This window comes from Dipodomys merriami, unplaced genomic scaffold (assembly GCF_024711535.1).
Source record: "Dipodomys merriami isolate MVZ:Mamm:240054 unplaced genomic scaffold, mDipMer1.0.p SCAF_5, whole genome shotgun sequence".
Lineage (NCBI taxonomy): Eukaryota > Metazoa > Chordata > Mammalia > Rodentia > Heteromyidae > Dipodomys > Dipodomys merriami.
In genome coordinates, this window is record NW_027206068.1 from 66,493,787 (window position 1) to 66,518,820 (window position 25,034).

The following is a 25,034-nucleotide window of genomic DNA, read 5'->3' on the forward strand; positions in this document are numbered from 1 at the left end:
ACAATATTTGCTGTGTTGTTCTTTGAAAGTGAGAAATAACTTCAGCTATCTATGGACACTCTAAAATACTTAGGAATATGGTTTCTGTTTCCTTTTTGATTATTTTTAACATTACCGAATTTTTTAAAATTAGTTCACAGAGAGGAAGAACTACCTCTCAAAGAGTTTACTATACGTTATTTTGAATTTTATGCTCTGAGTCCCCAGGGCTTTGGAAACCCCAAAATTAATTGCAATTCAAAAGTCATGATTTTATTTTCTTTTCCTATATCCTGCTCTTTGGAAGGGTTTCACCATGGTTTTTGACCAGCTGCTCAAAAGAAAGAAGATGAAAGAATAACTGATTTACCAAGAGGAAAATAAAAAATCAGTATAGAACCAATCCTGCTACTTCATGTCACTGTGCTATAGACATGTAAGCATACACAAATACATACAGGCACCCATAACATTAGGTATGTGCATATGTATGCCATATTATCATGTGGTTATTTCCTCAGGTCACTTGATCAAACACCTGTTGCAGCTAATACAAGACTTTCTTCCTTCTTCCTTCCCTTCTCCCATTGTTCCTTCCTTCCTTCCTCCCTCCCTTCCTCTCACCTTTCCTTCCTTCCTCTCTCCTTTCTCTCTTTCCTCCCTACTCCTGTCCCTCTCTTCCTTCTTTTCTTCTTTCCTTCCTCTGCATAATACAAGGGTTATTGGACAGCATTGTTTTCTTTTCTGAATATATATTCACACCATACCAGACTGTTGGTCAATGGAGGATTGGAGGATTGGATCACCATCACAGCACATATCTTGGGATACAGAAAAGAGTAAGTCTTTTGTTGTAGGCAAATGCATGAGACTAGAGGCACTGGATTCAATCTCCAGCTCTTTCTAGCTCTCAAGAAGGTACCTAAAACATAAACACCCTTCTGGAGACTATAAAGAGTAAAGAACTGAAAGGCTTACATCCATTCTATAACTCTGCGTTCATTAGCTTGCTCATAATTGTCTGCAATAAATATTTAACCATCACCCCCTGATTGGTTCAAATGGAAATTATGTTACTTCTAGATCTACCAGGATGAATTATCCCATCAGGTCAAAAGGTCACATGAAGCTAGAACAGACATAGGAAGTATGGGAAGTAAAGTATTCCTTGAAATGGAGTTTAGACAAATGTACAGAAGGGATGGATGGTACAAGATCTCTATAATCTGGAATGCTTGAGGAAAATGCTTCTATCGTCAGTTGGTCACATCATAGAAAGGTGAATAGGGCTGGATTTAAGATTCAGGTGGCCACCTATGTTATCTATAAAAAGCTATCAATAAGGGAGAAACATCTTATTTACCCAATTTTGTTTCTTAATTTTCCATTTTTGTACTTGGGAATTGATCCTAGTACCTTGTACTTGCTAGAAACTTGCTAGCTAACTTTGCTAGCCTCCTTCCTTCCTTCCTCCAGTATTCCTTCCTTCCTCCTTCCCTCCCACCTTTCCTTCCATCCTCTCTCCTTTCCTTCTTTCCTCTTTCCTTCTTTCTTCCTTTCTCGCCCTCTCCTCCTTCTTTTCTTCTTTCCTTCCTGTGCATAACAGAAATGGCATATTATTACAGCTAGCAACTGTAGCAGCATATTCTTGAATCTAAACTTTCTGTGTGCAGTTTGTTCATAGAAGCTCTCTCGGAAGTTGAGCGTCAAATCTATTTTGTCAATTTTCCTAATAATGGTGGGAACTATGTCCTTAATCCATATCTCAAAGATTACAATACCTGGATACCTAGAGGGAATTTTGCTGCTTGTATTTTTTGATTGACCTATACTCTTTCCCTTATTATTAAATTCAGCTCTCAGCCAAACTTTTTATAACTGAAAAATTATGCAACAAATTCTCATGAATATTTTCTACATTGCAATTCATAAATGAATGGGAAACAATTGTGAGAATTAATGAAGCAAAGTCCTTTCTATCTACAACATGGTTATGAAATCCAATACATTATGGATTATCCTAAGTATGAGATTGAAAAGTTTCAATAAAGCCACCTAAGAACCAAACAAGAGCATCGATTCATTTATCTAACCAATTCCTGGTCACCATGGGATGGGTAAGAAGTAAATTCATTATTCAGCCTATTTACATCAGCCACTGGTTTAGAAGTAGAAGCTGAGAAGTAACATTTGGAAAATAGAAAAAAAAGATATTGCTTATTTTAATTTGTTATTTTATTTTCATCTATTCTTTACCATGCTTATTATTTAGCTGCTGAGTGATGAGCAAGAATGAGAAATCCCATTAAAAAGGCAGAAGAAGGAATCTATTTTAGAAGTATGGAAGCTCATTGTGATATATTTAAGCATAGCCAATTTTTCACAAGACTGTATAATACCCTAAGCAACACAATCCCAAGACAGGCTTTCCACAATAAGTGTACATTATATACTCTGCTAACTAAAGCAGATTCAGCAGTATGGTGGCTCATTATTCTTGCTATGTGCATTGTGCTACTTTGTTCTGTGCATTTCGGGGCATCTGGCAGAGGTGAACCAGAGTCACTAACAGAATAACTAGAGTTAACAGAAAGTAGGTATGTATGAAACTATGTATTGCATACCTCAAAGTGTGAAGTAAAAAGAGCTATCTGAATATACTCTGCCTCAGGAGATTGGAGAGACTTAGAAGGCAAGAGAAAGAATATGTCCCGGTGTGCAGGATAGTTATGCATATGTTTAACTTAGTGCTCAGGCGCATATGCTAGTTTGTAATATTTCCTGGATCCTGTGTGTTTTATTTCCATTACCTAATTCGTAATTTTATGCATTTCTATCTATTATTCATGCTTCTCCTTTCCGTTAAAAATCATTAGTGTAGTATATTTTTTGGCTGGTCCTGGCAGACAGAAAATTGAGTCAGGAATACAATCCCAGAAATGGGAGGTAGAAATTGGGTTCATTGTAACCTCGAGCTTGAGGCATAGTGATGGCCTCTTTGCCAATGGACAAGGGGATGCTGATAATGAAGCTGGTAATGCCATCACTGTCAACGAATGAACACAAGGTCACCTGTGGCCAGAGGTGATGATGTATCCACAGAGGGATGTGCCCCAAGAGCCCAAGTGGCAGCTGTCAGGGGCCATTATGGAAGGAAGGATGACTGTGAGGGGTGTGGTCTGGGGTAGACTCTCCTGACCATCTTAGCGCTGTTATCAAAAAAGTGACAAGCCCAGGCTCGATTCTTTTCAAGTCACAGACAAGAATTTCAGTTGTTGGGCTGGGAAGGTGGCTCAGTGGTAGAGCGCTTGCCTTGCATGCCTGAGGCCCTGGGTTCGATTCCTCAGCACCACATAAGCAAAAAGAAAGAAGTCAGAAAACAAGAATTTCGGTTGTAGTTCTGAAAGAACCTCATCTCTTATAAATCAAGGGCACATTTACCAGTTTACGTTACAGAATTAAAAGCTAAGTTGGTGTCGCAGTTTCATGAATGTTCTCTATGCATGTCAAGAAGATGTTTGGGAAGTAGAGCTCTTGATATTTGGAGGTAGTGGATATAACCAGATACAGAGCCAAACCTAGGGTCATAATCCTGAGTTCCTTGGGTCTCCATTGAGTTCCTTTATCAACAGCCAACCATGGAGCCAACTGACTATACAGAAATATGATCTTCAGTGTCCACCCCAGCTCACAAGGGAAGAATATAACAGCTGAGAGGCGCACACATGTAGTTTCTAGCACATGCACACAGCTACACTGTAGATTAGGGGAGGGGACCCCATGGGCTGAAGGGCCCTAGTTCTGCAGACTTGTGATCTGCATGGTGAAACGAAAATAACACTCAGCTGTTAGCTTCACTTGGTTTAAAAGTATTAAAAAGTTCCTACCAATTTAAATCATATTGAAAACTCCAATCTATAAAGTAGATATAAACCTGCACTGTTTATATTGTACCAAAATGGGAGAAACTTCTTAGGCCTCTACATCTCCCTGAAAACTCCTCTCTAAGCCCATCAGGCACTATAGAAAGCAGTACTAAAACACAAACCGAATCTCTGAATTAAATCCTCTCATCACCCACCTTGCTCTAACAGTCGCTGATTCTGAAATCCTCTTTACGTGTCATTTTCTTCGGTCAGGCACAGTAGTACAAGCCTGTAATCCCAGCTACTCAGGAGACAGAAGTAGGTGGGTCTAGGTTTGAAACCAGTCTGGGCAAAAGCACGAGAATTTATCGGAACAACCAACGACAAGCCAAAGGACTAGGAACACAGCCCTTGTGCCTAACAAGCACAGGGCCCTGAATTCCATCCCCATTATGGCTAAATAAATGAAGTGCTTTACTTCTGGCCACAGGCATCATCGTTACATAGAGAGCTATCAGAAATGGACAGTCAGGGTTCTGAGTTCAAAACTCCCCTTCTCTGCAGTGGCAAACTTGGAGTGAGGAGTTTATCCTATGCTTACTTTCTATCCTGAGTAGTTTTGAACTTTGAGGTCATCCTGGCTCTCCTAAGAAAATCCCTCAGGAAGACAAACGAGCATTACTGAGAAATTCAAAGAGAATTGTTTCCCATGATTACATATCTCAAGCAATACATCGGAAGAGAACTTCACAAAGATCACTTCTTCTCATTCATCACGGAAGTCTCCTATCTGTCCTTTGAACAGGAAGGGGCTGCTTTAGACATGAGCAAGAGGAGATATCAATAGACCAAGCGATCCCCCAGAATAAAGAGCACTTTCTTTGTAGTAGAAAATGGCCAGCATTTCAAGGGGAATGAAGCAAGAGGGGACCGGAGCCCTCCTGGGGAAACCCAGAATTGCAGAATGGGCCTGGGAAGCATTACCTTTCCTGTAAATTAGCCCGCTGCCAGATCTGGTGAACGTCATAAATCTCCCAGAACAGGGTAGCACTCATGAGAGACCCCAGGTGTTTGACCATCCAGGGTGTTGAAATATGCAAGGCCAGCCCTACTGGGTCACAGCCACCCCTCTGTGCTAGAGTTTCCCAGGCCCCTGCATGGAATTGCTCACAATTAGCTGCTTTGTCTCCCCCCAAGCCTGCTTCTCTGTTGGGTGTGGGGCTAAGCTCAGGTTGGTGGTCTCTCCCTCTCTGCCTCTCTCATTTCCACACAGGCGCGGAAATCTTACAAGGCACAGCAGTCACCCGGAGCTGCTCTGAGCTGTCAGTGATCCGTGGGTTGGGCTGATGAACAGGGGAGTGCTGGGTGAGTCAGAGAGAGAGAGAGAGAGAGCAGAAAGGGGGAGGCCTGGGGAACTGCTCTCCCGGCCTCTCTTCTTTGCCTGAAGACATTCATAGTGCAGTCCTTTAGTCTCCACAGTCCAGGAATCTGCATGTGATTTTTATATTTCTGCCCATGTGAGAGTGACATTTGAATATTAAGGCTTGCATAAATGTCCAACTGTTCTATAAAGTCCCCGGCTTGGTCGTGGATAGGAGTACGTAGGTAGAATAATGGGAAGAAACTCGGAGGACTCCAATTAGGAACCCTGTCCCTCAGATCTCTGACGCTATGCCTACGAGTCTCATCTTTGGGAAAGCCTATAGACTTTGAGGCTTTGCCCATGTCTGTTATCTTAGGAATTTCAAAATATGCCAGCCTCTCATCCAAATGTGCTCAAATGGATAACTATTCATTTCTTTTCCTTCTCTAGAATCCATAATGTCTTCTTTAAAAGATTACCTTAATTAAATACAATAAAAATAATTGAATGTAGGGCATTTGACGTCTTGGTAATGCTGCCTTGCAGGCTCAAAAGAAAAGGATATAATCTTTCCTGGAATAACTTAAAATAATTGCAGAAGAAAATAAAGTAGACGAGACACTGGTTGACACAGCACCAGCCTGAACAAGAGCTGGGGAGCCCAAGGAGAGAGAGAGTCAGGGAATTTCCTTGAAGAGATGGACTTGAACGGTTCCTCACAGGAAGTTACTGCATGGCAGGAAGTCAGCATTTCAGCACCTGCCATGTTGCCCCTGATGACGATAGCAATTCCAGAAGCTTCCAAGAGGAAGAAGCTCAATAGAATCCTATAGGTTCTCTTCTGTTCTTATCACTTGCAGCTCTACATTAGGCTGTAACACTTTAATATAAATTGAGCTCATCAACTACAATTTGAAGAAAATGGTTTTCATAGAATGTCATGTTTCCAGGTCTTGAAGAGACAAGGTGCATAAACGTGCATACCATCAATTAATAAGCCAATGGACCAATGACCCCAGGCTTTTCTGAAAAGTATTTCTCTCCTGTCTTTCTCTTTATCACTAGGAGGTTAAAAGCAGCACAGATTTTGGAGTCAGACAACCTCCGTTCAAATCTCCTCTTTCCTAATAACTAGTTAATGACAGGGAAATTTACTTAAGCTATGTTAAGTCTGTTTAATCCTTCAAACAATGTAATAATAATACATCAAAGGAAATGACATTTATGAAAGCAATAAGCATCATACACAATAAATAGAAGACCTCCTCTCGAACACCGAGGGTTCTTGTTTGAGCTTAGGTACTTTCCTATTGTGTGTGCTTCTCTCCCTCATTACATTCCTATAGAAAGAGGCCTCATTCCTGATCACCTATCTACTATCTATTTTTCCATCCATCAGTGCGCCTCAATAATAGCTAAGCTCTCTCTATTGACTTGTCAGGACTACTGACTACTTGATTTCTGCACTTTCTGAAGTGGATGTGTTTAAAGACCATGTGCGGTTTCCTTATAACCCCTTGCTGGCCTCAATTTCATCATCTGTCAGACTGGGTTCATTCATTTCCATACCTTAAAAAATTTGGGTGAGGGTAAAGTGAGTCATATACATGATATTGTTATCAGAGTTTCTGGCTCAAAGACTGCTGGAGATTATAAGAAGTTACTCTCCCTATCTCTCTCCCTCTCCTTCTCCCTCTCTATCTCCTTCCTTCCCTCCCTCCCTTCCTATCTCCCTTTTTCCCTCTCTCTCTCTCTCCTCCCTCCTCCTCTTTTGTTCTCAGAATGCTTAAGTCTCCAAAGAGTGTATTCCTTTTACCATCACCTGAGAGCTCTTTGAGGAGTATTTCCTAAACTTGACATTGAATGGAGGCGCTCCAAGGGACCAAAGGAAAACTCTGTCACTTTCCCAAGCCCTCAGTCCTCCTCATTCAGCTCAGGGTTCCTTTTTTGGCTGTTCAGCTTCCTCTCTAGTCATTGAAATGGAAAACCCAGGATTTCTCCCCTGTGGGGTTCTGTTTTCCATTTTATCAGAGTCTGACTGAGTCTCAGACTGTTTCTTGGTGTCCACAAAGGGTATTCAGACCTGTACACATGAGGAGAAGGACACAATGTCAAGGTTTGGGAACTCAGAGTATCGGCAAGACCGGTGCTCATGTGTCAGAAGGGGCCGGGCATGCACAGTTCACATAGTTTTGCTAGGGCTCCTTGAAGGTAAGGCTTCTCATATTCTGGGCTGTAACTGAGTAGCCTACAAAGTGACCTCTGAGGGTCAGTAAGAATGTTAAGTGGTCTGGGTTTCTTTTTTCAAACTCTCCTCAATGCTACTGCCCTTCATGATGTTCCAACTCCTAACACATTCTACTTCCTAACAGTCCACAGAGCTGTATTCCTCTATCATGGGAATATTTAGGGAAAAGAATATCTCTTCCCTGTGTCTGGCTGCAGAATCTCTTTGCAGTTTGTATGCATTCGATATGTGCCTGCTAGACAAAGTATATTTATGTCTTATAGCTACATTCATATTTAAGCAGCCACTGAGCAGCTTCAATTTAATAATTATTATTGTATACCAGAAAGTAATAAAACAGTCTTGTTCTTTTTTTTTCCTTGTCCTGATCGTCTTTCGCTGTAAATCCTCTGCACACGCACATGTGCCCTCCAACCCAATGGCACACTTACTCCTCACTTACCTGACACAACAGGAGATACGGGGCTGCTTTGTAAACCTTTCTGTAAAGCAAAACATCCCAGTGTCAAATTACAAATGAACACTCTATTTTCTACCAACCCAACATGCCACACTGCAATTCGAACTGGGTCATTTCACACTTCTAGGAAATTTAGCACGGCCATTTTGCTCCGATTGTTTTACTCCCTGCATGAATAATACATCATGAATTTTATTCTTTTAACTGGGGGTAAGATGGCATACTCCGCCATCAACCTTGAAGCAATCATTGAGAGAGAGAGAAAGAGGGGAAGGGGAAAAATATCCCACCAAAGTGTCCAGATAAGAGAGGTGAGGTCGGATTCCAGAGGATTATAGAAAATCATGTAACTCTGGACAGTAAACAGAGAGAAAAATAAAATTTACAACCCTGTAGGTTTGTTTGTTTTTTTTAATTCAAGTCTACCTTCTGTGCTTTATCTTGATTTCGTGACTTTCTCTGGTCAATTGAATTTCAGTGCTAGCAGCAGTTACCTGACATAAGCCAGCTCTCCCTCTGCCATTTCTCGTCAGCTGCAGGATCGCTGCCATTCTTCAGACATCTTGATGTGATAGCTATTCTTGCAGAGCATACTGGGATTGAGAGAATGCTGCTCTGTGTTAGAACTCCCGGCTTCCTTTTTCACAGACCTCAGGGTAAGCTTTGAGGACTGTGTGGGCCGTGGCTCTCTAATGACTATTCCACCATGGACTTCATGTCCACAGGTGTCCCATTCAGAGCCCGCAGGCTAATGGATGGGTAAGGGAACAACCAGACAGCTGTGAGGACTCCCTTGTCTTCCTGCTCTAGGCAGCATGGCATTATCAGAGGCATGTACAACTAAACAAGCAAAGAAGCCCCTGAGTCCTTACTGCTCTCTCCTCGAAACTCGGAGGTTAATACCATTTACCAAGCTCACTGAACGCCAGGTTTGCTACCTGCTCACAGCTTGCTAAGCATCAAAGGGATGTGTGCTTTGTAAGAATAAAATCCTTTAAACCAAATATGATTTGGATTCCTCTTTGGAATTTGGTTAAAATAGTGTCTAACCAAAAGCTTTCACATAGATTTCTTTTTTCTCACACTTCGTTTCTTTGCTTAAGTTGGTAATTCAGTGGCTTTCTTCATACCCATGTGGTAATTATAAAACTAATAAAAGTACTAATATTTCTTCTAATAATATTTAGGATAAATGCCAATCCTTACATGGTTGGTGCTAAGAGATTTAATAATCTTTCTATAACACTACTCTTTTTTTGTTTTATAGTGACTTAATGTTGAGTGGATTTTCTTTTTTCAATCAAGTACAAAATATTTCATATTCATTTCTTAGTTATGAGCACAACCTTTGGTATTTAAATATAGGCCTGCAGAAAGTTAATGGGAAAAATATAATATGGCTTAAATTATGGAAGTAAGAATTGTGATAGCCTTGAATTTAAGTCTTATATAGAAACTAATTATTAGGGCTTTTCTCACTGGTTTTATTTTTTAAAATAGGCCACAGGTGACTAGGTTAAGCAATGTGTTTAATATGAATAGACAATTTTCATAAATATATTGCAATAAAAGCGCAACATAAGAAGTTTTGATTTCATCACTGAAGCTGCACAAGTGACCATTGTTTCATCCAAGCCTAGGGGAAAAAAACACATTTGCTTTGGTTGAAACTCGGAGAGGCCTCCCTGACCATTTCTTTGTCCACCCTAGCTTCACACACACACCCATCCACACACACACACACACACACACACACACGTCTCTCTATACCGAATTACCCTCTTTTACTTTTTTTATAATCCTTACTGCTAACGAGAATCATGTCTATTTATCTGTCTCTCATCTATTGAGAATGAAAGCCAGTACCTTTGATGTTTGTACTCCTGGGTTGCCAGAGCTTTGAAGAATAATATGTGAGCATCCCATAAATTGTTGATGGTTAAATACATGGATGGGTATTGCAACTAGGAAACTTTGTTCCCTAGTTTACAAATGTACTGTTTCTCTGGTAGAGTCATTTTCAGGAGTAATAGGAGGGCAGATATATGGAGACAGTGCCCACTGCGGGGCTGGGTGGGAGGCTCAACATGATCGTGTAATCTGAAGCCATGGAAAGTACCCTTCTTAACCCATGAGGAAAACAATGACTGATTTGTGACCTATGAAAAACATTGTGGAGCCATTGAAAATTCTCATTTAAGAGTAACACTAATCTTTCCTTAGCGTAAAGACATGTAAAACATTTAAAATACTGAGATTTTTTTGAGGAGGGGAGGAGTACACTTAGAATCGTGAGTGATTTTGTGTGTTTTCCTGTCCCCGCAGTACACCTTTCATTACAGAGCTTGTAATCTTTTCCTACATCTTACATTACAAAGCTTGTAATCTTTTCCTGCGCCTTGGCGAATTGTCACACACTTTTTCAGGTTTGTATTCATCACTCCTGATGTTAGGGAAACAGACCTGTGAATTCCGTTGAAGATACTTTGTTGCCAGTAACTTGTTTTTTGGGGGGGGGAGGTGGATGGATAGTTTTCTCCTTCTCATTTCACACTCCCTATTTTTTTTACCTTGACTTTCTTTGCCTTTCTTTGTTTGGCTGTGTCTAGAGACATCATCCTCACCCACATTTATTTCAACTCGCTCTGTTTATGTTTAATTTGAGTTTCACTTGTAGTGTTGAATTACTTCTCTTCCCTTGTCTGGACTTTCATTTTTGTTGGCTGATTTCTTTGGATTGCCCACTTTTGAAAAATTTCTTGTGGGCTTATCACTGGAAGACAGAAGAGATGAAAAAACAATCTTCCATGCACTTGGGTGCCTAAAATGAATGCCAGGTGCCTGGATGAGGAATTAAAAAGTGATATGATCGGTCACTGTCTACAAAACCCATTTGCACCTGCCATTCATGTGGTGGTTTGTAGATTGAGTAGCTAACTACAGGGTATTTGTGTACTTTATACTGTTACTTTTAGTTAATATATTTACATATGAACTATGCTGTTGGAGAACAGCCAGGCCAGTTAGTTCAAGTGTGATCATGAAAGGCATGTGTATTAGAAGCATAAGAAAGAAGTGAAGACTGCACGAGTTGAACACTTCATTTCTTGGGCAAGCTTTCATAGGTAAGAACAAGGAGTTCTTACCTGTGGAAGTCACCAAAGAAAGACAAAGAGGAACTTTCCTAATGGCTTTCCCTGAACCACAGGCAGCAGTTGACTTGTACTTAAAGTCATAACATAGTAGAGGAAGACAGTGTATACTTGTGTTTACAAGTAAAGCTTAAATCAGAGTTCTCAAATTTCCTCAGATAATTAGAACCATTGGAGGGCTTACTAACATATAGGTTACTGGCCCTACCTTCAGAGTTTCGGGTACTGAGAACTTGCACTTTAGTGAGCTGTTAGTGAGAGCTATGTTACAGATCTGAGAACCACAGTTTGAGGACCAATGACTTACAACAGAATATGAAAGAGATCCCAGAGAAAAAGAGGAAAAAAAATCTGGAGATCCCATAGCAAGACCATAAGGCCTGAATTAAAGCTCTTCAAGAGATCTTGGCAACCTTTTATTTAGGCCCTTGTTTCACAAGTGAGGACATAGAAGCCTGGATAGTTTAAGTGATTTAATTGAAAGATTAAGTCAGTGGTGAACTGTATCCAATTTGAAGCTGTTGCAAGCGGTATGATGGATATATGTTAAATATAGTATACACACACATTTATATACACAAGTAAAAAATGGGTTCACGAGTTTAACTATGACAGTAATCTTGGGTATGGTAGTTCAAACTTGTAATCCCAGCTATCCAGAAGTCAAAATTTGGCAAATCATTCTTCAACAAAGCCAAATGAGAAAATGTACATGAGACCCCCATCTCAACCAACACTGAGCACTGCCTGCAGGCAAAAGCACGAGACTCTACCTGAAAATTTAATAAAGCAAAAAAGGACTGGGAGCTTGACTCAGCTCATGTAGAAGAGCACCTACCTAGAAAGTATAAGGCCCCAAATTCAAACCCCAGTACCACACACACACCCACACACCCACACACACACACACACACACACACACACACGCACACACACACACACCTACACACACACACACACCACACACACACGCACGCACACACACCCCACACACACACGCACGCACACACCCACGCACGCACACACAAGAATGAGTGCATTCCTAGGCACTCATCTAAAGCTTCTCATTACCTAGAATCATCAGGAGACTGCAGGCACAATATTCTTCAAGAAACAGTGCTCCTGAGCAGTAGAAGCAATGCTATACACAAGAAAGAATAGAGTAGCAAGTTTCCTTGGGAAAAAAAATTTTTTTTGCAAAATACTTTCACAGGCTATGATAATCCACTCCCAAAAGATCCTCTAAGAGAGATGAGGCAGAACTCACATTCTTTTTCTTTTTTTTTTAGGAAAAAAACCATGGATTTGCCTCCTCATTGGTTTTATCTGTAGGTAGGGTAATAATATAAAAAATTGAAATCAGTAGGACCAAAGATAATAAAAATATAATTTTAAAAAACCTGATCTCATACAATTATTTGGAGAGTAAATAAGAGACAAAAGTAATTTGTAAATAGAAAAAATGTTACATGGAGGAGGGTTGTTAAAGTCATTAGAGAAAAAGCTCAAAACTAACGAAGCAAAAATCAGATATGGTTCTGTGGTAAAAGAGCCTGCTTATTAGCAAGCATGAGACTTTTGAGTTTCAACTCCACTACTACCAAAAATTGGGAAGGAAAAAAAAAGATCTTACCCTCCTCAGCCCCAAATTACTTGAGCTAGGAATTACTAACTCCCAATCTGAAACCACATTAAATACAGTATTTACTGAACTACATAGCTTTCTTGGAAAATATCTTCTCTAATCTCTGTCCCCAGGACATATCCTGCCTCTTCTGAGTTGTAATTAAATTGAGGGCTGGAAACCTGACAATTTTGACTTCCTGAGCTTTCTTTTTATCAAAGCTGGGAGGGAAAAGTTACGTTTTAAGGAAGAAAATGGACAAGGGTGTGTTTACCCCCAACTCTGCCCTCACCACCACAAAGGACCCCTGGAGCCGGACAAAGAAAATATAGAAGAGGAAGAGAGAGTCCTCATAACCCAACTGGGCTTGTGAAGGAGCAGCGGCTCACTGTGGGTAAGAAAGGAGGCACCAGATGTTTAAAAATTCCCCTAAGAAAGGAACCCTTTCAACCAAGAACTTAAGACACTGTTTCTGCCTTTGCCAACAGCCCAACTCTGATGGTCACACCTATCTCAATCAATAAGTATTGAGCCACAGGAGTCTGGCTTTCACTGTCTCTGGGAGGTTGGGTTTTGTGAATGGACTACAGATGGAAAGAAATCACTAGAGCATAGGAAAATGAACAGTTTGGGCAAGAGCTGGTGAATCAATAAGTGTCTGACCTGTGGTCACCTGAATTACAAGAGGCTTTCTAGGCCAATTCACCTCTTCTCAAAGATGTGGCCTCAAGCCATTCCATTTGCAAGTGCCATGTCTAGACCTGATAAGACAGATTTCTGGAAAGTTAATGTAGCTTAAGGAAACCTCCATCAGTAAGGTACAAAGTAATAAAAAATATTTTTGAGGGGAAAAATAATCATGTTAGCCTGGTCTTACCATGTGGTAGGGAAAGTATGTTAAAGAGGAAAATGTGTAGTAATGAGCCTGGAATGTGAGCATTCAAGCAGGAGCAGGTCTCTACGGTGATCTAGGACTATAAGCCTGAGGCTACTTCTCATCAAAAGACTCCGGTCATCAAAGGCTCTCTGGATACCCAAGAGGCCAGCATCCAGTCCCAGCTCAGCACCACCAATCGTTCTGTCTCCTTATAGTTGCTTCAGGCTGGATGATCACTCGCCTCTTTCCCCAAGTCAATGCTTCCTTCAGACTCTTCATCCTAGAAATGACTTGAGGATTCACCCGTCCAGCAGTTTTAACAACTCAGTTTTTTGTTTGTTTGTTTTGTTTTGTTTGTATGTGTATGCTAGTACTGGAGCTTGGAACAAGGCCTTTCATTCTCATGTACGTTTTTTGATTAAGGCTAGTGTTCGACCACTTGAACCACACCTCTACATCTAGCTTTTTGCTGGATAATTAGACATAAGAGACTCACAGGTTTGTGTGCCTGGGCTGGCTTCAAATCATGATCTTCAGATCTCAGACTCCTGTTACTTAGGATTAAAGGTATGAGCCACCACAACCCAGCTGTTAATAACTTAAAAAATTACCTTTTATACACCTTCCTTCTATCTAATGGCTAGACTCCAGATAAATTTTACTGTCGTTTATAGTGTCTAGAGAAAAGAACCTTCCTAACTACCTACTTACTTCTACTCATCCATCAATTATTTCCTCCCTCTCTTTCCTCCCTCCCTCCTGTCCTTCCTCCCTCCTTTCCTTCCCTCCCTTCCTCCCTCCCTCCTTCCTTCCTTTACTTACTTATTGAATAGTTTTATTCAAACTATCTTTGAGCAAAAAGATTTGTAGTCAAATAGGAAAAGATAGCCATTCATAGAAACTTTTACAGAAAAAGAATAAGGTGAGAATTCGCATCAGTATCTCTATCTGCAACTTACATGTTCTCTTTTATATTCTTCATTCTTTAAAGACAGAAGCCACAGTCTCCTGGAAACTTTCCTAGAATCCAGCCCCTGCTGACTTAGGTGTATCACCTATGAGCCACCAAAAGTGGAAATCCTAGCCAGGGGCAGGTGGCTCATACCTGTAATCCTAGCTATTCAAAAGGCTAGATCTGAGGATTGTTAGCACAGCCAGCCTGGACAGGAAAGTCCATGTGATTCTTATCTCCAATTAACCACCCAAAAGCTAGAAATAGCCCAAGTGGTAGAGTGTAGCATTGAACAAAAAAGCTTAAGGGACAGTGCCCAGATCCTGAGTTCAAGCCACAGGACTGGCACTAAAAATATATATATATATACAAATCCTGACTATTGCACCATGATCCAACCTGCTGTCTCAACTAGATGTGTGATTTGAAGACAGGAACAGTACACAATCATCTCTGTGCTCCTGACATTAAACATGGAGCCTAATTGTGTTCCTGACATATATAGAAACTGAAGAAAAGAAAGGGGGAAGGGAGGGAGGCGGGGGGGGGGGGAGAAGGATAAAGGAAGTGAAGGAGCAAGTGTGCATTTTCAATAAGACAATTTTCATGGAGATGGTATTTAAGCAGAGCACTGAAGCATGAACAGGACTTTCACAATTTAAAAGATCAAGGGATTGGGGGAAGGAGTGGTACACAGAATTACTTTTTATAACCTAATTTTCTCCACCTGTAATCTATTACTTGACCCAAAATGACTTTTCTAATATCCTAACTGGAATAATTTTTCACCAAGTTATTTTTCCTTCCCTTTTGTAAAGGACCCCCAGGGATGCTAGACCATTTGGCACAATAAAATTCTTTCATTTGAAGAGTCTGGCAATTATCTACCCACCCCCCCCCCCCCAACACACACACACAACTCTGATGTTTGTTCTTAGCCATTCTGCACAATCAGGCCCTTCTGTCCTCTGCACCCTCAGTGTCTTACTTAGTATCATCTCACTCTTCATTCTTACCTGGGACACATTGCTCTATACTTCCGCCACATTGGCAATCTAATCCTGTCTATTAAAAAATCCTGTCCTCTTCACACTCCCTCTACTTTCCCCTGTTCAAGGTCTTCTTTGTCTGGAAACCTTGACAAAGCCATTCTTTTCACCATTTAATCCTGTGTTATATTTTCTAATCATGGGTTTCTCTGTCTCTGTATGTTTCTTTGTGTCTCTCTCTGCCTCTCTGTCTCTCACTCTGTCTCTCTCTGTCTCTCTCTGTCTCTATCTTTATATGTCTGTCTGTCTCTCTCTCTCTCTGCAGGTGCCTACAGACTAAGATTGTGGAGGCTTTTAACTATACAGACTAGCTTTCCTTTTCACTGTTTTTTGCCTTCATTTTGTAATCCCAGGGTTCCTTCATGCTTATCAGCCCTCTGGGTTTTACCCCTCATCTAAGCCCATCAATTCCAGTCAGAAACCAGAACTGTGAAAGACATTTGGAGGGACGGTGCGCTGAAAGCCTCTCCACACACCACAGACGCAGGGCCTGGCAAGCCCATCACCTAACCTTTCCCAGCCTCTGCCTCTGTGTCCCACTGCTGGGTGTCTAAGCTTGACAGTGAATGCTTTCCAATGGGAAACTGTAGCAGGAGTTTTCTTTTTTTCTTTTTCCCCATCCTTTGGTCCTATTGTGTGTTCAGCTGCACTGGAGCTTGCTGCTAATCAAAGCCAGAGACTCTCATACACAAACAAACACAGCATTGTGGCCTCCCCTGAGGCTGGAACAGAGCAGTCCAACCAACAATTTAGTCAGGTGATGGCAGGCTAAAGGATCAGACGAAGCGGCCCCCTTCTCCTCCCAGGCCTGTTGAACCACCGTGCCAAACTAACCCATGCCTGGGAAAGCATAGGGGAATGGAAAAGCAGGCAGTGCCATGCATTCGAGGATTTCTGGACTGATGACACCATTCATTATTCGATCGACTGTATCTTCCAGACTGGAATGAGGTACAAATGAATGACATGGTGTGACATCCCATTCCTAGACTACCTGGCTAGGCGGAAGAAGGAAAGGTTGAACTAAAATGACTTGAGGAGTCACTGGGGTCTTGTCTCCGAAATGAGGGACAAGGAATATGGTATTGACAAAAATTGTGTTTAGATGTATCTGAGCTACAGCCTCAATTCTACTTCATTGTTTATCTTTTGTTATGTTTAAGTAGTTGCACAAAGGACTTGCCATTTAATGAAGTAGTTTATGAATACAATATATGTTGATCAATGTCACCTCTTCCCACATTCTTACCTATTCCTCCCCTACCCACCCCTCCCTTCCCTCATTCTTCTTAATTTTGTAGAATAGACATTGAATTTTTTATTGCATTCTCCCCTGCTTCTTCTCTTCATTCCTCTCCCCCTTTTCTCCCTTGGCCTCACTCCACCCCTTTCAAGTACCCACTTCCTGGTGTTTCATTTCACTGAATTTAATTCTACTTCTCACCAGTTCATGATCTTGAATGAATTACCTAAGAATCCCAAAGACCCAGTTCCTTCATTTAGGAAAATAGTCCTACCCCACAGAGCAGGGGGGAGAATTTGGCCCCAGCATTGAATATAACATTCTAGTGCTATGCACCCACCATATACGAAAGCACTCGATAACTATCACCTATCATTGTTATTATTAATGTTGGTAAGTGGTACTCAGCAAAGAAGAGGATTAGGAAGTAGTATGAAAAGAAAGCAAGATCTTCAGTTTCCAGAGCTATCTGGTGGTAAGGAACATAATCGCCTTCTATCCCAGAAGTTTCAAGGAATAATACCTAAAGTTACTAGTGGACCCTAAACGTTCACGTATTGTCCCAGGTCCCCAGAGCATTGCAAGAGACAGAGATGTCCATATCCAGCATGAGGACAAGGTACAAGGTAGATTACACATGTAGAGGGGAAGCCTGGTCTCTGGGGCCTCCTTACTAGTGTGTATTTGTAGGATATTTCCAACAATGGTAATAACAGAGCAGAAATAATTAAGAAATAATAACAATAAAGCAGAAATCCTGAAGAAATAGTAAAGCAGATGTCAGACAGCTGATGGACCAGGTAACCATTTGTGGCTAGGGTTGCTGATTAATATCTTGCCTTGTCAGTGCAGGGAAGAGCTAGAGGCAAGCAGAAAGATGGATAGAAACTAAGAAAGGGGATTCTCTAATTCCCCAAACAGCAAATGTAGAGGGGGTACCTACTGCTTTGCAGTTCAGGCAGGGAAAGAACTACATGTGATTGGCTGCTGATGGATTGATTGATTGATTGATTGATTTTTATGGGGCCTGAACTCTGGGCCTGGGCACTGTCCCCCTCAGCTCTTCAGCTCAAGGCTAGCGCTCTACCACTTGAGCCACTGCGCCACTTCTAGCTTTTTCTGCTTATGTGGTGCTGAGGAATGGAACCCAGGGCCTCATGCATGCAAGGCAAGCACTCTACTATTGAGCCACCTTTTCAGCCCCGCTACTGATGGATTTAAAAACATGTTCAGTGGAAAGATACAGAGCCATGAATACAGTGACTTCCTTTAAATAATAAATACTCGTGACCCATGGTGATCTGGCATCGGAAGTTGCTTTCATAGTGCAACTTCCAAAAGGGAACAATACAAGCTAGATATTCTCTTATGTGCTGTAGTATCAGAGCTACAGATTTGCTTTAGTAAAATGCCAATTAAGACTTCTAGGCTTTTTTTTTCTCATATGTACTTAAATGCCCCTCATTTGCACACGACACTTCTCTGGCAGTTTTTCCCTCCTTATTTCAGTAAAAAGTCATACATATTGATCTGCCAAGTCAGCTCCCTGATTTCTCAGTTGCACCTTTGTTTTGCAAACCCTTGCCTATTGGTCTGTCTCGCTACTCCTCTAATCAAAGGTGCCTAGTCTCTCTTAAGGTCTAAAAAAATGTTCCCAAGGAAAGGAGTAGGCCTTTTCTTTTGTTGTTTTGGTTTTTGCTTAAATGCTACCAAGAGTTGAGATAAGCAATACCATGTGAAGTTAGAAAAATCAACAAAAACTGTTCCTATTGTGGGGGAGGGGGAAGCAGCCTCTAAATCTCCAAATCTTAGACTGATCTTCCTTGCTAAAGAAACAGTAAAATCGTCTTGTGAAGACAAGACATACCCTCTCCAATCATGTATCTGCTTCCAATTTGGTAATGCTCAAAGTCTAATGGAGGATAATGATGGAACTAGTTACACTTTGGTACAGACTTAACATCAGATAAGGAAGGAGTCTATCCGAGATGAGAAGAAGTGTTGTGTTTGATGTTCATAATTATGTAAGACATTTTGATAGAAATGGGTTAATAGAAACATGTTAGGCCAAAGTCTAACCTTTTTGTAAAATGTTGAAACAGGATCTTCAACATTCCACACTATAGCTGGTAAACAGCAGTCAAGGTAAAATATCAACCAAAGAAACTAAGGAGACTAAGGAGAGCCCTGGGCTGATGGGACACAGGAAACTCACAGACCAATGAGAGCCCTGGGCTGACAGGATCCAGGAAACTGACAGACCAATGAGAGCCCTGGGCTCACACCCAAGAAACTAACAGACCAATGAGAGCCCTGGGCTGACACCTAAGAAGCTGATAGACCAATGAGAGCCCTGGAATGACTCTCAAGAAACTGACAGACCAACGAGAGCCCTAGGCACTCATTGAAACCGGGGAAACTGACAGACCAGTAAAGAGTCTTGGGCTGACGGATCCTGCTGTGCTCTTCCCTAGGGAAAGGAGCAACTCCAAGGAAGGTGGAGAGGACATGTATGCAGACTGGGTTAGAGTGAGCAGTGTTAATAATTGGTTCCAGGAACCAGACTGTTCAGCTCAGAGTATTGCACTCATGACTGGGTCCATCTTGGTTGAGGAGGGAACCATTTCCCATCATTGCTGATACTACTTTGTCTTCTGAGAAAAGCAAGATGGGAATGGAGCTGTCACAACCAATGGCGTTGGATTGATTTCATGGGACTATTATTGCTGGAGACATCGGAAGCTCAAAAGACTTAGAAAGTGAGTGAAGCAATTGCTTTCCAGAGAAGTTTCCTAAGCAGCAGCATCACAGCAGATGGGTCCCAAGGACCAAATGGAACACTGCTCCATCATTTGATGGGAAAGCCTCCACACCCCATCTAATAGCATTTCCTGAGGCCTAGAGCTGCTCTCTCTAAACAAAGGGCTTCTATCTTTCCCATTCTTGGATATTTTCCCTAAGGCCTCACAGTTCAGATCCACTTTTATTTTTATTGCTCTTGCCTTTGAAGTTAATGGCTCTCATTTCACCTCTTGAAACAGAACATCTCTGGTTAGGATCTTGGGAACTCACAGTTAGCCTGCATTTAGGAAATGTGTGTCTGTTTAAAGGGGAATTGTTAAAAACAAAAACAAAAACAAATCCATGTCTCTTTCTAAACTACATTTGATCTACTTCTCCAGACCAAATTCATTCATGACAGCCTTGAAGTCTATCTGCAAATCCCCAGATACAACATATCAGGAAACTCTCTGATTCCCTCTCCATTAGACTAAAACACTATTCTTTAAAAAGTTTAAACAAACACACTTGGGACAAGAGTTGGTGGGAATCTTAACACTGGCATAGACAATAAAGGCGTTTAACTTTTACCCCTCCTCTATGATCAAGAATGTGGTTGTCAAGCCCAAATTTGATCTGACTTACTTTCAACTGGAGCCAATTGTACACTAGTCATTCCAAATAATAACAGAGAGAATAAACAACACCATGAAGGCTGCCAAACCCTGGAGTGTCAGGCATCAAAAGAGGTTTGCGCCCTGGAGCTGACCCACCTACATACAGTGCATTCTCCCTATCTCTGGAGTCCACCACAGCTCAGAAGTTTCCCAGGCTCTTAGGACCATCTGACACAGTTGAGGGACCTAGGTGGAAGCAGACAGCTGTATCTTCCTCAGGGAGACTTTTACCTCTGGTACATGGAAGCAAGGGTCTTTCACACTATGAAAGGAACACTGTGTTTATGCTGCTTAACCTTTAGTTGGCACAAGCTAATTTCTCAAGATTGTTCTCATCTAAACAAGTCCTTTGCTAGGAGAGAGAATGTTGTTTTTAGTTGCTGCATGCGATTTTTATTTGTACTTTTCCATTTCCAGCATGTTAAATGTATTACTAAAGCATTTGTGTGATTCTAATTTAGCCTTAGCAAGTTCAATAAATTTTCCTCTTAATTGGCTCAATTGGTACAAATGGATGCATATCTCAGTATGTATATAGTTATTAAAATATTGCATGCATCAATAATAGTATTGAGAGAAACAGACATATAATTATGCATGTAACTATTTTTAAAAGTTATTCCAGAGACACAGTAAGAGTATATCAGTCTGTTCTAAGTTCTTCCATAAAACTTGAATAATTTGAACACTGAAAGCATAATTTTCTAGACTAGGAAAACTATATTGTGTTCCTTCAAGTGTATTATTATTTTCTTCATAACAAACATAACAATGAAAACAAAACTTCCATTATCTTTCACATGGTCAAATTAACCAACCTGTTTTCACAAGTTTGACATGCTTTGGGCTTTGTGTGAGACCCTGTATATGTCTAGAGACAATATCCAATAATGAAATATATCGTGAGCCAAGGAAAAAGGGTTAAGTAGGAACGCTTTATGTCATTGCTGCAAGACTTAAACATGGAAGCTCATTCAAAATCATCTAATAAATTACCTGTGTTCTTCCAGAAGCTTCTAGTTTTTTCATTTGAAGCCCTTCTATGCAAATGCATTGTACGGAGAATGCTACTGCACACTGCACCCGACTAGCTGATGGATACTCATGACACCTGATGATCTTATGCTCAAAATAAAGGCCATCAAATGGCTCTTCTGTTGGAAGCAATGACCCTGTGGCTAGGATGAGAAAAGGCCATATTCTCAGCAAATCTTGAAGGTCGCTATGAAAATGTTATTCTAAAGTTCTGACTCTTTTCTATTTGCTACCCTGGATGACTTTCTCAGTTACCAACCTATGTTCCTTATTGAAGAAATCTGGACTCTGGAGGCAGAAAAAAAAAAGCTCTGGTTCTTCTCTGGGCAATCTAATGCCTTCAAGGGCATCACACGCAAGGATGGAACTCACTCTTGCTCTTCTTCCATGATGCTATGGAAAACAGTTGACACGAGTTCAAACTAAGAAAAGAATAACAGTATGAACCACAATTACAATACGAAGCACCTACGATCATCTCTGGACATTGAGAACTGAGACTACTCATATGCTTTTCATTATGCATCTCAGGCAAATTAAGAAAGCAACATTTGGGAACCCTTATGGCTTTGGTAGGGGAAGAGCTCAGCAGAAGCAATCTTCAGGCAGACCCTGCTACACAGAGCCACACATCTGTGCTCTTAAAGGAGACATCAGCCATGTCAATAGCAATTAGGAAGTGTGTGCAAAATGTCTGCCTTAAATAATCAAACAGCATAAATGCCTGGGCCTAAAGAAGCATGAGCAGAAGCATGAGAAACTTTTCCATTGCCAGACGTACTACTGCCAGTGACTCTCATCATATTTATCAAGCTGTGGATCTGGTGAAGAGTTCTGCTCCCTCTGTTCTCTCCCATTTCATCAACCAGACTAAATGTCTTGTGACTCAACATGAAGAAAACCCTGAGGCCAACAGATGCCTGAAAGCCCCAAGAAAATTACTGGCTCAAAACCTACTTTTGTTTGTTGCTGTTGTTGTTTTCACGCTGGTACTGAGGCTTGAACTCGGGGCTAAGACTCCTCTTCCTTAACATGCTCATTCAAGGCTGGCTCTCTACCCACTTGAGCCACACCTCTGGTGCCAGCATTTTGCTGATTAATTGGAGATAAGAGTCTCACAGACTTTCCTGCCCAGGCTGGCTTTGAACCGTGATCCTTAGATCTCAGCCTCCTGAGTGGCTAGGATGACAGGCATACACCGCTGGAGTCCAGCTTAGAGAATTGGATTAGTGAGATGTCCCACAGCTGACATACAGTGGAAGGGAGAGGGCAGCACAGCTTTGGTGTACACAACAGTAGTAAGGACCTACACTTAGCCTGAAAAATGTGATCTGCATCTTGTAAGACTCTTGGTAAAGAACTCAAATACAGTATTTAATCAAAGAAATGATGACTGTTTGTGTTTAGTGTTCCTTGGAAAACTATTTGTTTTTAGAACCATGACTCAGATTTCCTTCTTTTCATTCTCTTCACACATCTTCCTTCTCGCTCACTTCACTAGGTCAAACTTACCTTGTGGCACCTTAAGCAATCTCTAGGCATTTGGAGAAAGTAAACCTGACATCAGTAGGACTGGGAAATTGCCTCTGCTGGATTTTCATAATAGTAACTCATGTTTAGTGTAATGGTTTATATAGTTCATAAAGGTTACATTGCAGCCGTTGACTTTTACCACCACCTGTCAGGTAAGCAAAAGCAGGTCACTTGATCATCTTTTTCAATTTAGATCTAAACACCTAGGCTTGCAGTAGATTAGGGGAGGCTCTGGGCAGTAGGCAGAATGGGGACAAAATGCTGATTCCTGATTTGGTGGTAAGATAGCTCACAGCTGTAATCCCAGCTACACCAGAGTCAAAGATGGAGAGGATTTCAATTCCAGGCCAGACTAAGCTAAAGTTAGAAAACCCCATCTCAACTAATAAGCTGATCATTGTGGGGGTTTGCTTGTGCAATCACCTATGAGCGAAGTATAGGTAGAATAATGGTTCAAGGCCAGCCTCAGACAAAAACACAAAACCCTTTCCAAAAACAATGACAAAAGTAAAAAAAAACTGGGGAAGCATGTGGCTCAAATGGTAGAGCAAGTGCCTAGCAAGTTAAGCATAAGACTCTGAGTTCAAATCTCCCATACTACAAGAAAGGAAGGGAAGGAGGGAGGGAGGGAGATATACACTGGTTCCTGAATACAAACATGAATCTCTTAAGACAGAAATCTCCATCAGCAGGGGTCAGAAAGGTCACAGCTGTGAGTTTCACCATGTTGGCAATAAGGTAACTAAACTTTGGACTGGTGGCCCCTGAATGCAGCATGCTCTCTCTATGGAAAACAGTCTGTTTTGCAGATCTTCCATGTGAACTGCCTCAGGCCTTGGTTATATTCGTATACTCTGTTTCTTTTTTGTAATTTAACTTCATTGTAAAGAGGGGTTACAGTTACATGAGTAAGGTAATGAGTACATTTCTTGCCGAATACTGTGAGCCCTCCTTTGTTTCTGTTTTTTTTCACAGTACTGCAGTTAGTGCAAAAGGAAAGAATGATCTGGAAGGAAAAAACATTGTAGTCATGGTTAGAGGTATGAAAATTGACATGTAAGACAATGTATTTGCCAGTCACATAGCTAATAGATGGGGTAATGGTTTTAACCTCAAAATATTTGATGCTAGAATATTAGACTGATGGGACTTAGACATGTAAGGGATCCTTTGCATCCAGAGTTCATGTTCTAGGTCTGGTGCCCCAATTCCAACTCATAAGAAAGAATGCAGAACTAGGACCCAAGCCTCTCAATGCTTGGAGATGATTTCTCAATCTTACTGCAAAGCATTAGAGATGGAACAATTGCTCTAGATGATCTCTTCTTTTGTATGCATATTGGATTTTAGATTTGATATGAGAGACAACTGGGAGATATAATCATTTTATTAGCCAGAAATGGCATTAGGTAATAAAGGAGAAAAAGTACCCAAACTAAGAATCTGACAACTTTTATTCTATTTCTTTTGTTCTATATCATTGAAAGGGTTACTTTACTTTCTGAGTCTTTCTCATTTAAAAAAAAAAGTCCTAATTAGCCTGCTTGAGTAATCGAGAAGTAAATGTGAAAACCACTGAGAAGCAAAACCTGCATAGCTGCACAGGAGTTACGAAGAAAACAAATCTTCGAGTGATCAGACTTGTTGCTTTGAATAATACAGTTGACTGTGTGAGCAGAAACAATGAGAAGTTTGGAGAGACTGAAGTGGGTAGATCGTGACTAGGAGACATTACAGTACACAACCTTTGGAATGAAGGAGGTTCGGGGCAGAGCTGGAGAGTCCTCTGGAAGTCTGAGGTGGGCGAATGGGGACGCCTGTGCTCTTCTAGGAAACTAGCACCAGGTGATAGTAAGGCATCAACATCAGTCAGAAGACTGGCTCACAATGGGCAAAAAGAATGAATGATATTGAAGGTCAACTATTTCGTTTTTCTTTCATTATCAACTTGGTATCTTCAGTAAGCCTATATAAAATACCATGGTTCTCAAATCAAATGAGTGAGATCCTTCAATGGGTAGAGGGACATTTTTCCAGTGGAAGCTGAGGTTGTTTCAACCCCTGCTGTGTGTGCGTGTGTGTGTCTATATGTGTAAATGTGTGTGTGTGTCTGTGTGTGTGTCTGTGTGTGTGTGTGTATGAGAGACAGAGAGACTTAAAAATGAATGTACCCTTTAAAAATTGACAGGTGCGGG

General features: G+C 41.1%; 1 protein-coding gene across 3 annotated transcripts in view; it reads right to left on the reverse strand.

Moving 5' to 3' along the window:
• Positions 1-25,034, reverse strand: part of Ptn (pleiotrophin) — a 94,928-nt gene that overhangs the window by 64,796 nt on the left and 5,098 nt on the right. For 2 of the 3 annotated variants that reach the window (XM_069996860.1, XM_069996857.1), the window contains one exon: positions 7,899-7,938. The exons of the other annotated variant lie outside the window; for it this stretch is intronic. The gene's annotated coding sequence lies outside the window, so the exon portion shown is untranslated. Of the gene's footprint in view, positions 1-7,898; positions 7,939-25,034 lie in introns of those variants that run through there. 3 annotated transcript variants of the gene reach the window in all.